Genomic DNA, 14,460 nt, shown 5'->3' with positions numbered 1-14,460 from the left:
AGGAAGGAAGGAAGGAAGGAAGATCAGCGGAGTGTGGTGGTGCGCTCCTGCAAGCCCAGCTACTCCGGAGGCTGAGACATGAGAATCGCCGGAACCGGGGAGGAGGCGGAGGTTGCAGTGACTGAGATGGCGGCACTGCACTCCAGCCTCGGCAACAGAGTGAGACTCTGTCTCAAACAAACAAACAAAAAAAAGGAATTGTGGGAAGAGGAGAGCCTAAGTGGATGTTCTGCCTAAAGAGACCTGAATTCTGCAGGCGATTCAGTTCCAAAAGAAAGGAAATTGTGAAATATTTTGCTTTTAGGTTCTCTTTGTCACTGAGGCAGGCAAAAGTGAATCCTACATGCACTGCTTTTTGTTGCCAGAGAGCGGGACTCAGAGAAGCCCAACTCCACTAAGGTTAAGGCTCTCAATATTCCTTACAAAAATCAGACTCAGGTAGGAGAAATTATCCCAAATGCGAGCAAGATTGTCGAATGTAAATAGTCTTTCAGACTAGAAATGTTCAGCTAAGACATTATAGGAAAACATCAGTAAGTAAATAATGTGCTTTTAAATTTACTTCAACGAGCAAGAGATAATTGGCCAACCTAAATCAATATTGAAAAGAAAATGAAAGGAAATGATCCTCGGTGTGGTTATAGTTTTATAAAAGAAAAATATGTGTAATCCGACTGCTGTATATACTTAGTGAGAGACTATCCTTGCATCCGATGACTGCAACCAATTGTTGTTTGAGTTCTGCTGTTTTTTAAATTCTCTCCTGTCCTTCTTCACAGTGATATTGGACCTTCATGTAGTGTTTATCACTTTTGTATTACAAGTTTCATGAGAAACTGCTGACTTGCTTTCCAAAGCAGTCATACCCTCTTAAATTTCCGGCAACAATTCATACCGTTTTAAATTCCCAGGAACCATATATATTAGAGTTTATGTTCCCCCTCATTCTCACCAATGCTTGTTTTCAATTATCTTTTAATTTTTTAGCCATTCTAGCAAAAATATATTAGTATCTTACTGTGATTTTGATTTGCATTTCCCTAAATATGAAAGTATATTTTCATAAAGTATATGTGTCTATCTGTTGGCCATATATAATCTTTGGCAAAGTGTGTGCTTAAATATTCGTTATTATTTGGTTTTCTTGTTTTTGAGTTCTGAGAGCTCCTTATATTTTCTGAACAAACCACAATAATCAGATATGTGGGTTTTTTGTTTATTTGTTTGTTTGTTTGTTTGTTTTTGAGACAGAGTCTCGCTCTGTCACCCAAGCTGGAGTGCAATGGCGCAATCTCAGCTCACTGCGACCTCTGCCTCCCAGGTTCAAGCGATTCTCCTACCTCAGCCTCCTGAGTAGCTGGGATTACAGGTGCCTGCCACCACGCCTGTCTAATTTTTTTGCATTTTTAGTAGGACGGAGTTTGCCGTGTTGGCCAGGCTGGTCTCAAACTCCTGATCTCAGATGATCCAGCCGGGATTACAGGCGTGAGTCATGGCGCCTGGCCCTAATTGTTCATTTCTAATACAGTAACTGACTTACCATGGTTTGCCTTAAATTTTCTAAACTTTGTGATGGTTTTTTTGGGGGGAGGGTACTAAACACATTTTTGACTTATAGTCTTTTTTTTTTTTCTGGAGTCCTGTGGGATGAGGGGAAACAAAGCCTGTTGAGAAGGAAGAGCCAGTGAGCAAGACAGAAAATCAGGAGAGCAGTGTCTTGGAAATCAAATACAATGTTTTAAGAAGAATAATGGCCTATTGCCCCTGAGAAGTCAAGAAAGATAAGGACTTGGGAGTGATCATTCATTTTAGACATGTAAAGGTCATTCATGATTTTGACCAGAAGTTTCCATGAAGTGCTGATACCAAAAAACCTAAAGGTGGTGGGTTTCCAAAAGAAAGGGAAGAGAGAAACTGCAGATTGTAAATCTGAATAACTGAATATAGGAAATTTTTAAATAAAGTCATCTGAGAAAAGGGGGACTAACTAGAGAAAAATGTTGAGCCAAGAGAAGCTTTTTTTACGATAGAGGTCAAACTCCTGACCTCAGGTAATCCGCCAGTCTTGGCCTTCCAAAGCACTGGGATTACAGGCTTGAGCCACAGCCTGGCCAACGTGGTGAAACTCTGTCTCTACTAAAAATACAAAAATTAGCTGGGCATGGTGGCGCAAGCCTGTAATCCCAGCTACTCGGGAGGCTGAGGCAGAGAATCGCTAACCTGGGAGGCAGAGGTTGCAGTGAGCTGAGATCATGCCACTGCACTCCAGCCTGGGTAACAAGAGCAAAACTCTGCCTAAAAAAAAAAAAAAAAAGATAGGGGTCAAATGTCATATTTAAATATTCATAGGAATAATCCAAAAGCTAGGAGAAAATTGCTGAGTTCAATGTAGATAAAATTCTCTTTATGTCATTAGTAATTCACTGATGGGAGTATGGGAAAATTACTTTCCCTTCAGGAGAATAAGGAATTTTTCAAAGCTGTCTAACAGCAACAGGTCACCAGTAAATTTTGATTTCATGCTTCTCTTCTGTTATTTTTTGTTTTCAAGACAAAGATACATGGAGACTCATTCTAGAATAGCTACGCTAAAATTTAAAGTGGTGGAAGGAATCATGAGAAGTCAACTATGGAGCAACAGACTTGGCAATCCACTAGTTTGCCATGTCATTGGTGTCATTTAATGAACACTGCTCCACCTCCAGCCTATCACAAAAGTGATCTATATTCTTCAGAAGTGTCCATATTTTCTAACATGTAATGCTGACTCTCAAGCTCAGGCCATATGTAATTTGCCTTTTGTAAAGGCAGTTAATCCATTGGCTATCAAGTGATCTGTGAGGAGATCTATGAGACCTTCAGTTAAAACAAATAAATAAATAAAAACAAAAGCTCTTCCCAAAAGGGATTCAAGTATTTAGATAGGTACGCCACATGGATTCTTAAAGGGTACATTGAAACTGGAAAAACTAAAGATAATCAGATAGTAGACAGACATAATAGATTCAAAGAGAAGATGACACTGAAAGATTTATTGATTCATATTCATCCCCAATTGATAGAATATAGATCAATGAATTACTGCCCTTCAGTGGGGTTGAGATAATCTAGACTTTCCATAGATCTTAATAAATTAAGAGATACTTTGAGCTGGAATACAGATGACCTTACTGCTAAAACCCAATGTGGGTAACTCCAATCACACCTAGCTTCCAGGTATTAGAAGGAGGGACAGGAGATGGACGGAGAGAGCTTACACCAGGTAGGTCCTGCTATGAACTTTCAGAAAAGGAAAATGGGTTGTTCCAGTTCTAATGACACAACATATCTGAAGTCCCAGACCTAAGGTAATCTTTGCTCCTCTCTCCCAACCTCTCTTCAAGCATTTGTCCTCTTTTCTTTAGACAAAGAAGAATTTGATCACTCATTCATTCACAAGAAGTATTTATTAAATGCATACTATGTGTCACATACTGTACTAAGCACTGGGGTAACACCAATGAACAAAATAGAAAGAAATCTTTCCTTTCTAATGGCAGGGTTAACGTGCTTTTTTAGAAAAGTAAAGCATAGGCCAGGCGTGGTGGTTCACACCTGTAATCCCAACACTTTGGGAGGCTGAGGCGGGTGGATCACGAGGTCAGGAGTTCAAGGCCAGTCTGGCCAAGATGGTGAAACCCCATCTGTACTAAAAATACAAAAATTAGCCGGGTGTGGTGGCAGACGCCTGTAATCCCAGCTACTCAGGAGGCTGAGGCAGGAGAATCGCTTGAACCTGGGCAGCACAGGTTGCAGTGAGCCAAGATCCCGCCAATGCACTCCAGCCTGGGCAACAGTGAGACTCCATCTCAAAAAAAAAAAAAAAAAGACAGTGTATATAAAATACATGATGTGATGACAAATGCTAAAGAGAAAAATTAATCAAGGATGGACATTAGGGTTGAGTTTTTATTTTCAATTTCTAAATGGAGTAAATGTTATATTTGAGCAAAACTATCAAGAAAGAAAATGAATTAGCCATGGGGATATCTAGGTAAAGTCATTCCAAACATAGGAAATCATGCCCACAAAGACCTTGGTGTGCTTCTCTTATGTATTAGAATAGTAGCAAAAAAGCTAACTTTGCTGATGTAGAATGAATGATATTTTAGTGTACATATCAGTTATCTATTGCTACAAATATACTTCTTAATAAACCACCTCAATAGCTTAAAAAAAATTTCAGATCTATTTAGCTCACTAGTTCATAGCTGATAAGTTAGGACTGACCAGACAGTTTGTGTCCCAGCTGGGGCACAATAATCAATCAATCTCCATATTGCATTATATATTTTTCCAAACCCATAGAATGTACAACTCCAAGAGTGAACCCTAATAATAAACTATGGATTTTGGGGGATAATGATGTGTCTATGCAGATTCATATGTACAAATGTGCCACTCCAGTGTGGCTCGTTGATAGTGGGGAGGTTGAGGAGGAGGATTAGGCAGAGTATATATGAAAACTCTCCCTGTACTCTTTCATCCAATTTTGCTGTGAACCTAAAACTGCTCTAAAAAATAAAGTCTATTTAAAAACAAGAAAGAAAAAAAAAAGCAAGCAGAAAGAGCAAAGGGCTTACTCAAGAATCTTCTTTGTCGGGCCATGCACGGTGGCTCACGCCTGTAATCCCAGCACTTTGGGAGGCCGAGGAGGCCGGATCACGGGGTCAGGAGAACAGACTATCCTGGCTAACACGGTGAAACCCCGTCTCTACTAAAAATACAAAAAATTAGCCAGGCGTGGTGGCGGGCCCCTGTAGTCCCAGCTACTCGGGAGGCTGAGGCAGGAGAATGACGTGAACCCAGGAGGCAGAACTTGCAGTGAGCCGAGATAGCGCCACTGTACTCCAGCCTGGCGACAGAGCGAGACTTCGTCTCAAAACAAAATAAAAAATAAAAAAATAAAAACTTCTTTGTCATATTTGCTAACGTCCCAAAGTCATGATGCTCAGCTTAAAGAAAGAGTGGAAGAGCACTACAAGGTCACCTGAAGAACAGCATGGGTAAAAGTGCGGAGACCAGCTTGGTCGGGGAGACCCTAACCCAGGGGCACTAGAGGAATTAAAGACACACACACAGAAATATAGAGGTGTGAAGTGGGAAATCAGGGGTCTCACAGCCTTCAGAGCTGAGAGCCCCGAACAGAGATTTACCCACATATTTATTAACAGCAAACCAGTCATTAGCATTGTTTCTATAGATATGAAATTAACTAAAAGTGTCCCTTATGGGAAACGAAGGGATGGGCCAAAGTAAAGGAATAGGTTGTGCTACTTAACATGCCCTTAAGGCACAGATCGCTCATGCTATTGTTTGTGGTTTAAGAATGCCTTTAAGTGGCTTTCCGCCCTGGGCGGGCCAGGTGTTCCTTGCCCTCATTCCCGTAAACCCACAACCTTCCAGCTTGGGCATTAGGGCCATTATGAACATGTCACAGTGCTGCAGAGATTTTGTTTATGGCTAGTTTTGGGGCCAGTTTATGGCCAGATTTTGGGGGGCTTGCTCCAAACAAAAGGGAAGGGAGCATGGTTGGGGTTTGTTTGTTTGTTTGTTTTGAGACGGAGTTTTACTCTTGTTGCCCAGGTTGGAGTGCAGTGGCGCGATCTCGGCTCACCATAACCTCCGTTTCCTGGGTTCAAGCGTTCTCCTCCCTCAGCCTCTGGAGTAGCTGGGATTACAGGCATGCGCCACCATGCCCAGCTAATTTTGGATTTTTAGTTGAGATGGGGTTTCTCCATGTTGGTCAGGCTGGTCTTCAACTCCTGACCTCAGGTGATCTGCCTGCCTCAGCCTCCCAAAGTGCTGGGATTACAGCTGTGAGCCACGGCGCCTCGCCCAGAACTGGTTTTCAATCAGTTCAATCTGTCAGTAACAATCACTTCTGTGAGCACACTTTTGAAAACTAATCAGTGTCTGCTCCTGGCTTCTGAAAGTTAGCTGATCAGGGATGGACTCACTCCAATAAACATACCTCTGAGTGCCGACCAAACAATGGCAGTCTCTGACAAGTAACCATGCTCCCATAGATTATAACAACCTAACGAAAAAAAGATCAGCAATCTGTTCTGTTTTCAGGGACTGTGGTTTACAGTATACCTCTCCCTTGAATGAGCTTTGATTTTGTCTTTTTAAGGTATTGAGCGGTGGTTTCATCATCCTTTGAAAATGCCCCTTTGTCAAATCCGAAATGTCTAAGTTTCGTTTCTTGCTGGGATTATTTTTACCATTTATTTTTCACATCTGTAATTCTGTGTATTCTATAAAACGATATGGTCTTTACAACCGCATTGTTTTGCTGTAAATGGAGACCTTGGCAGGCTTTTGCTCCTTTACATATGTTTATCAGTCAGACTGGGCAAACAAAATCCCAATGTTTCAAAACACACTCTAATGGCGAGTCTTCAACTGTCACTCCACAAATATTTACCGAATGCCTACTCTGTCTTCAGATCCATTCTGAGACCTGGTTATCTAGAAGAAAAAAGAAAAAATTCTGTCCTCAAAGACAAAAATTCTGATGAGAACCGACTGAGAATTTAATATGAAAAAAAGGAAAGCAAAACAAGTATGCATGGTTTCCCATTGTGGTTATCTTAATACAAAATATCAATTTCAGCAGTGTTGAAAAGATAGCCTAAGGGGTGAGGAGACTATCAGGTGGAGGAAGCATGTGACAGCCACAAGCAGACGCCATAGGATGGATCCTGAGAAAGGGACCAAAAAAACATGGAGTTCAGATGGACAGCGGGCATCAGACACACATACAAGCCCAGTGCTACCCCCTCTCTAACACCCTCATTTTCTTCACTAAAATGTCTTAAGGTGTCAGGTCTCTTGTTTCATAAGATTTTTTTTCTTTCCCAAGCCCCTTTAGAGGAGGGCAGGAATCAAACGGGTAGGTGTCACTGCTGAAGAAGAAATGACATGAACATTTAATTCGGACTTTAAGTTGAAGAGGCTGTTATTTTCAACGTGTAGCTGGATGTGAAGTGACTGCTGCAAAACTGAAGAGAAAAGGTGACAATCCCTCCGACCTGTACGGGGATCTAACCCGCGACTTTAGCGTTATTAGCACCACGCTCTAACCAACTGAGCTAACCGGCCATCCCAGAAACAATCCTTTTTTTCTTCATTTTACAAGAGCAAAAAGTTGTTCTTGTGTTTCTTTAAAACTAAAGGAAATTCTTTTCCTCTCCTCAAAGAGATGTCTTTTAAAATAATTTTAATTGCGACTATGTAATATTGTTTCTTCAAACTTCTGTTGGTGTTTTACATTTTCCCTTCCCGTACTCCCGCAGGGAAGAAGGAAAACAAAAACGAAAACCAGGACAAGACCAAAAAACTCCACCTCCAGCAGCAATGAACTTCGCCTCTCCCGTGGGAAATGATATTTTCTCAAACTCACCTATTCTGCCCGGAGAAAATACTACAGAGAACCATTCAGGAGAGGAGCTTCCTTCCTTCTGATCCTGGGAAGGGTCCAGAGACCCGGGGAACGATCTAGAAGCAGAAGTTGGTCGTTCTGAGTTTTCCGTCCAAATGGTTTGATTATGAAATTGACTCACCCTGAGGAATGGCTGGTGGATTTGGTTCGCGACATGAGGAATCCGCTCCATACTGGAAGGAAGAAAATCTCCGGCAGATATGCCTCGCGAGTTCTTAAGGACTGGGGAGGTACTCCTTCTCTGTGGCCCCCTCAAAATGCCCGGTGGTTATATCTGTTGCTCCACTACACGTTATTATAATTAACTGCTTGTGTTACTCTTTGTGCTATCTTGTTCTTCATTCTCCTGGTACCTCGGGTGCCCGCACAGAATGGTAGGCTGCTCGATAGTTTAATGAATGGGGAAAAGGTGTGCAGAGGTCATTTCTGCTGATTATCAAGACTTCAGTTCTTCAAAGTGGAGCACGAGGACCCTCTAGGCGTCAGGCAAACGTCTTTAGGAGTCTCAACGTCTTCCCCCCTCCAAAAAATACTTTCAACAGAAATCAATTTACCTCCTCATTGGTGGTGGAATGGGAAGATGGTGGAGAAAGCTGTCCTTTAATAACAGTTCGGAGGTCTTCTCCGACAAAGGACTTTGTGCATACCTTTTCTTTCCCAACTCCCGCAGCTATGGCTGTTGGAAGACTAAGGACTTCACTCAGCTAGGCTTCCGCGCCTCTTCCCGTCTGGGCGCAGCTACTGTTCCTGGTACACATTCGCTGCGCCTCGGGCAGCCTAAGGGTTCTCAGTTCAACAAGCTCAGCACCCAGTTCTTTTCAGACAAGGAACACACTGGCGATGCAAACAGGGTTGAGTTGGTTCAGGTATGCATGTGTTGAAATAGACAAGTCTGCGCCCTAGAGTCCTCGCAAAGATCCTGAACAGGCAGCTCATTTTCCTGGACAATTTCCCAGGAATTAAGAGTGTGGCTCAGCTCTAGTTTGGAGTCCAACTCTAGTTTGGTGGCCAGCAAATAAATTTCGAGTGGAAAGAGGAATTCAGACCATTTCTGGAGTGACAATGGCATCCATGAGCGAGCGCTCTAAATTTTCAGGTCACTTTCAGGTTTCTTGGATTTCTATTTTGAGGACAAAGAGGATAATGTTAGCCTCCATGACCCTGCTGAGTATCTAGGAAAACTTCAAGAATTTGAGGGAGGCCATGTCGTAATATCTGGTCTGAGTGGGCCTCTTTGGATTTGGAGGCTGTTTCCAATAGACACAAGATAAAAACTGAAGATTTAACAGAGCATAGCGGTTAGCCAAGCTGGGCCCTTAGGCTTCAAAATATTGTTACCCACCGTCCTCCACAATTTTTTAAAACTATGTACATCCCCACACACATTTTTGATAAAGTAATATGCATCTTAAGATTAAGCAGATGCTTTTCTTTGTATTATAATTACTGACATTTAAAAAAATTAAAGTGTTGCATAATTCTTGAATACATTGAAAATTATAAATTTTGAATAATGTAATAATGTTATGCTTAAAATTTATTTTAAGTTTTCCATAGCCTACTTACTTGCAACAACAACAAAAATACATATGTACACTACAATCAATTTGGGGGATGGCACAGGCTTTCTTTTTTTTTTTTTTTTTTGGACAGAGTCTGGCTCTGTCACCCAGGCTGGAGTTCAGTGGTGCTATCTCTGCTCACTGCAAGCTCTGCCTCCTGGGTTCAAGTGATTCTCCTGCCTCAGCCTCCCAAGTAGCTGGGATTACAGGCATGTACCACCATGCCCGAATAATTTTTGTATTTTTAATGGAGACGGGGGTTTCACTATGTTGGTCAGGCTGGTCTCGAACTTCTGACCTCGTGATCCAGCCACTTCAGCCTCCCAAAGTGTTGGGATTACAGACATGAGCCACTGTGCCCGGCCGGCTTTCATTTTTATGAGTTCCTCTGAGTTGAATTATCACTAAAATTATTACTTATATACAATCAAGCATAACAATAAAAATATGAATTTGGAAACTAATCAGAAAGTATAAAGGTGAAACTAATTGGATATTTATCTAAATGACACAATTGGGCTTTTATAATTAGTTCATGTGATTATTGATAAATGTACACATTGCCATGATAAGTCATTTCAACATCAGTTTTATGCCCAATTTAAAACTACTGAGAAAATGTATTTTAGTATACAAATAAATGAAAATAGATCAGGTTTTGTTACACAAATGTCTCAGAATTATTTAACACTAAGTTATTTACCAAAAATCACATAGTAACCCACAATAAATAATTACATTTTACACTCTATTCTAGTTGAGAACTTGACTAGATTCTCCCTTAATTTGCTTAAATCAAATATTTGGAAACTTCCTGACTTGCTAAAGGATAGTTACATAGCAATTAGAACAATTCAATTACCAGGGAAGACTCTTCCCACCCAGGTCTTTCCAATGGTCCCTGTGTTGAAGCCCAGAGTGTTTCGCACTTTGAGCTAAAGAACCTTGGTCATATTGAGAAGAGTGAGAGAAACATGGGTTTGTTTGTTTGTTTGTTTTGTTTTTGTTATTTGTTTTTTTTTTTTAATATAAGAAAGGCCATTGAGAAAATGCACACCTTGATATCAGGAGTGTTCTCAGACATACCAATTTTAGAAAAAATCTATATGGTGGTTTATGATAGCACAGTGGTACGATCTTGGCTCATGCAACCTTTGCCTCCCGGGTTCAAGCAATTCTCCTGCCTCAGCTCCTTGAGTAGCTGGGATTACAGGCATGTGCTACCACGCCCAGCTAATTGTGTGTGTGTGTGTGTGTGTGTGTTTCATAGAGACGGGGTTTCACCGTGTTCGTCAGGCTGATCTCGAACTCCTGGCCTTGTGATCCACCTGTCTTGGCCTCCCAAAGTGCTGGGATTACAAGCGTGAGCCACCATGCCCGGCCGGATCTTGCACTTTTTAAAATTAGGTCCTCTTGTGTTCCCAAGGGTAAAATTACCCTAGTGTGATAACTGCTGCAGTAGACCACTGGACCTCATTCTCTGAAAAGAGTAGATCTCCACCATCTATCATGTCCCACTACTTTGTGGTACCCATATTCCTAAAGGATAGGTATTATTGAGTGTTTCAATAATTTCACCATGGCACTTGGTTAATAAGTAGCCAAGGCATATGAAAGTCATTGCTTTATTGCCTTTGGAAGTCAGAATTGAAACATGTTTGAATTTGTGCCTTTGTAATCAGTGGAGAGAGCGGGACAGATGTAACTAAACTCCGAGTAACACTAGGAAATACATTAAGCATGTGCATTAACAGGGTAAAGGAAACTTGCTATATGAACCACATATATGTAGGATTTTGGTCAGGGTGGTGGGAGAAGTTGTAAGAGAAAATTACAGGAAAAACACAAACCTTCTTGGAACGCTGGGAGGTTTTGTAAAAGCTTTAGGAAAGGCTTATGGCTGAAGGCAGCCTGATCCTCTTACCTTGAGCTAACAGTAAAAAGCAAATAACAAGGGGATGTAAAGAAACTGATCTAGAAAAGTTAGTTTACTTAGGCCTCCGACCCTGGCCTTTAGTCACCCGCAGGACTGCTCTCTTTGGGGAGGGTGACCATATTAATTATCCACAGGTGTGTTGACTCAAAGCCTTTACCATTAAATCTGTACTGAATAAATGCCTGCAGGGCCAGCTTGTCAGGGCCGTGGCTGCGTACTCTTTAGAACACCCTCCTTGGTGTGTGCAAGCAGATTGCAACAACTCCTTCTGTGAACGCCTGGTCCCCTAGCCCACTCTTTCACTGGATATCTGTGTCTGAGTGCATGTTTTCATCCAACCTTCAGTCAGGGTCTGCAGGTTGGACCCGGCACATATACAGTGTTCATGTGAAAAGGCTTTTCATAACATCCCAAATTATTTCTAATTTGTGGGAAAAAAAAGTCTTACTTCTGAGCACCTTTGTGAGCATCTGCCCTGCCATGAAGAAAAGTTTCAGTTAGAAGCAAGAAAATGGAGCTCACTTCTAGCTAGACATTTTAGAAGAAAAAGGACAGTAATGCATGTCAGTTAATTTGGGACTATATATATATATAATATTTATATATTTTTTTATATATATAACTTTTTTTTGAGATGGAGTCTCGCTCTGTCGCCAAGCTGGAGTGCAGTGGCATGATCTCGGCTCACTGCAACCTCTGCCTCCTGGGTTCAAGCAATTCTGCCTCAGCCTCCCGAGTAGCTGGGACTACAGGTGCATACCACCATGCCATGCCCAGCTAATTTTTGTATTTTTAGTAGAGACATGTATTTTAGTAGTATTTTAGTAGTTTCACCATGTTGGCCAGAATGGTCTTGATCTCTTAACCTCATGATCTACCCACCTCGGCCTCCCAAAGTGCTGGGATCACAGGCGTGAACCACCATGCCTGGCAAGTCAACTATATTTTTAAATTTTAAAACCAGATTAATCAATAATGAATTTTCAAAATTCATCAAAAAGGAAATTTTCATATATACAGCATAGACCTGAAAAAAAACATATGACTGACCCAGAACAGAAAGGCAATTTAAAGACCTCTTCTATCCTCACTGGGCATTCATTGCATGGCCCCAGTACCCGTCATTACCACCTGCACACCTAGACCTGTCTTGACTCACAGTCTCTCCCAGACAGAAGCTAACATAGCAGAGACATCATGAGAGTTCCAAGGTTCATTCTGGGGAGTCTTGATTCCTTTTCAGGTCACTTGTAGGACCGAGAAAGATGCAGACCAGAAATTGCAAGATAATTAGGAGTTTCCTGAATTCAAATTCCTTCCACTAGTGCCTGAGGTTCTGGAGAAGAAGAAGGCAATGGCTTCAAAGCAAAAGGGAGTAACTAAGAAAGTGTCCCCAAGGAGAGGGCAGGAGATCTCTGAAAAAAGTTAAACTCCCAAAGGAAAAGGCAAGGGTGGAGGGAAGATATGGGAAATACATTTTGGACAGTGTCACTTTAAACAGATGGGTCTCCTTTCTCTGTGTAGGGCCAGGAACTCCAGACGCTTGAGACAGAGTGAAGGACTGAGAGGAAATCAAGATCACATGGAAAGTCGTTCACACAAATCAAAAGATGCCCTTAGTTATCAGGTGGATTTCGAAAACAGTTTATAACGGTTGACTGACGTTCATGAAAGCGTGCTGGATGGGGCGCGGGGGATTGAAATGAGTGAGAGCGCTAGTGTTCTGCCTGCGGATGATGATGAATCTGTTGGGCTGCGAATGGTTTAAAAAGGCAAAGCCATCTAGGGGATGGATTTAAAGCTTCCTAGAGCATCATAATTTATCCCCTGTTTTACTGCTCAAATTGAGATGACTTCTGGTAAGAACAATTCAGAGGAACAAAAACCATAGAGAAGGTACGGGTACTGGAAGCAAACCCACAATTTTGTGGGTGCTAGGACCACACTTGAGCCCAACTAAGCTACCAATCATTCCACTGACTTGTCTTTGCTTTGAAAACATTAACTTCATCAACATTCTTCTTGTAGATAATCTTAGACCGGAAAGAAGTCCCTTCCCACCTTCCACCCCTGCCTCAATAAAAAGAATAATCTATTTTTGATTAAAACAAACAAACTTTGGATTTAAATCCTACTCATGGAGTAGACAAAGGATGCAGACGTTTTCAAACCTGGAACTTCTGACTGGGGAATCTACGGAAATTTCTGACCCTCCTGAAGGACATCATGTCTATGCTCACCAGGGGTCTGACCCGCTGAACTTCAGGCAGCAGGCACCTCTTCCCACAACAAAAAGATTCAGTTTCATGCCTGAAGGGATAATCTGGCAGCCTCTGGTCCTCTCTATTCAATGATTTTTCCTGGCATCTTTCAGTTCTCACTTTTCCAGTGTGTTCATGTTTGAAATTGGGGGCTTTCTACCTGTTTGGTTCATGTTTCTGGAGTCTAAGAAATTACATGAACAAATGGTACAGCCACTTTGGAAAACAGTTCAGTTCAATTTCTTTAAAAATTAAATTATATTTTAATATATGCTCTGGTAATTCCACATCTAGGTATCTACTGAATAGAAATGAAAATGTATCTCAACAAAAAGACTAGTGCACAAATGTTCATAGTGGCATTAGTCACAATAGCAAAAAGAGGAAATAACCCAAATGCCCATTAACTGATTAACAGATAACTCAAATACAGTATATCCATAAAAGAGAATATTATTCAGCCATAAAAGGAAATGAAATGCTGATACCTGCTACAACATGGATGAACCTCAAAAACATTATGCTAAGTGAAAGAAACCAGACATAAAAAAGCATATATCGTAGAATTCCTTTTATATGGAATGTTCAAAAAAGGCAAATAAATACATAGAGAAAATAAATTAACGGTTGTCTGAGGCCAAGGATAGAAATGGGAATTCACTGCAAATAGGCATGAAGAGACTTTTTGGGGGTTACTGAAAATGTTCTAAAACTGGACTCTGCTAATAGTTGCACAAATCTGTAAATCTACTAAAAAACATTAAATTGTACACTTAAAAACAGGTGAGTTTTATGGTATGTAAATTATACCTAACAAAAGTGATTTCTTAAAAAAAAATGAGTTCAAGAGTCTTCTACAGTGGCTGTTTCCTTTTACATTTCCAATGCTTGTATTGCCTATCTGTATCAGAGCCATTTTTTGTCAGTATGAAGAATTATCTCATAGTTTTCATTTGCGTTTTAGTGGCTGGGTGCAGTGGCTCACGCCTGTAATCCCAGTACTTTGGGAGGCTGAGGTGTGTAGATCTCTTGAGTTCAGGAGTTCGAGACCAGCCTGGCCAAATGGTGAAACCCCGTCTCTACTAAAAATGCAAAATAGCCAGGCGTGGTGGTGTGCACCTGTAATTCCAGCTGCTCGGGAGCCTGAGGCAGGAGAATCACTTGAATCTAGGAGGTGGAGGTTGTAGTGAGCCAAGATCACACCACTGCATTTCA

The 14,460-nt window shown here is 41.3% G+C and overlaps 1 non-coding gene across 1 annotated transcript; it reads right to left on the bottom strand.

Annotated features, from left to right (window-relative positions):
• Positions 1-7,072: 7,072 nt before the first annotated feature.
• TRNAI-AAU lies at positions 7,073-7,146 on the bottom strand. Its single transcript has one exon. It is a non-coding gene; the product is annotated as a tRNA-Ile (tRNA).
• Positions 7,147-14,460: the final 7,314 nt, after the last annotated feature.

The sequence above is a fragment of the Colobus angolensis genome, unplaced genomic scaffold (assembly GCF_000951035.1).
Source record: "Colobus angolensis palliatus isolate OR3802 unplaced genomic scaffold, Cang.pa_1.0 Scaffold237, whole genome shotgun sequence".
Taxonomy (NCBI): domain Eukaryota; kingdom Metazoa; phylum Chordata; class Mammalia; order Primates; family Cercopithecidae; genus Colobus; species Colobus angolensis.
Note: the sequence above shows the minus strand (reverse complement) of the source record. Positions and strands in the feature narration are given on the sequence as shown.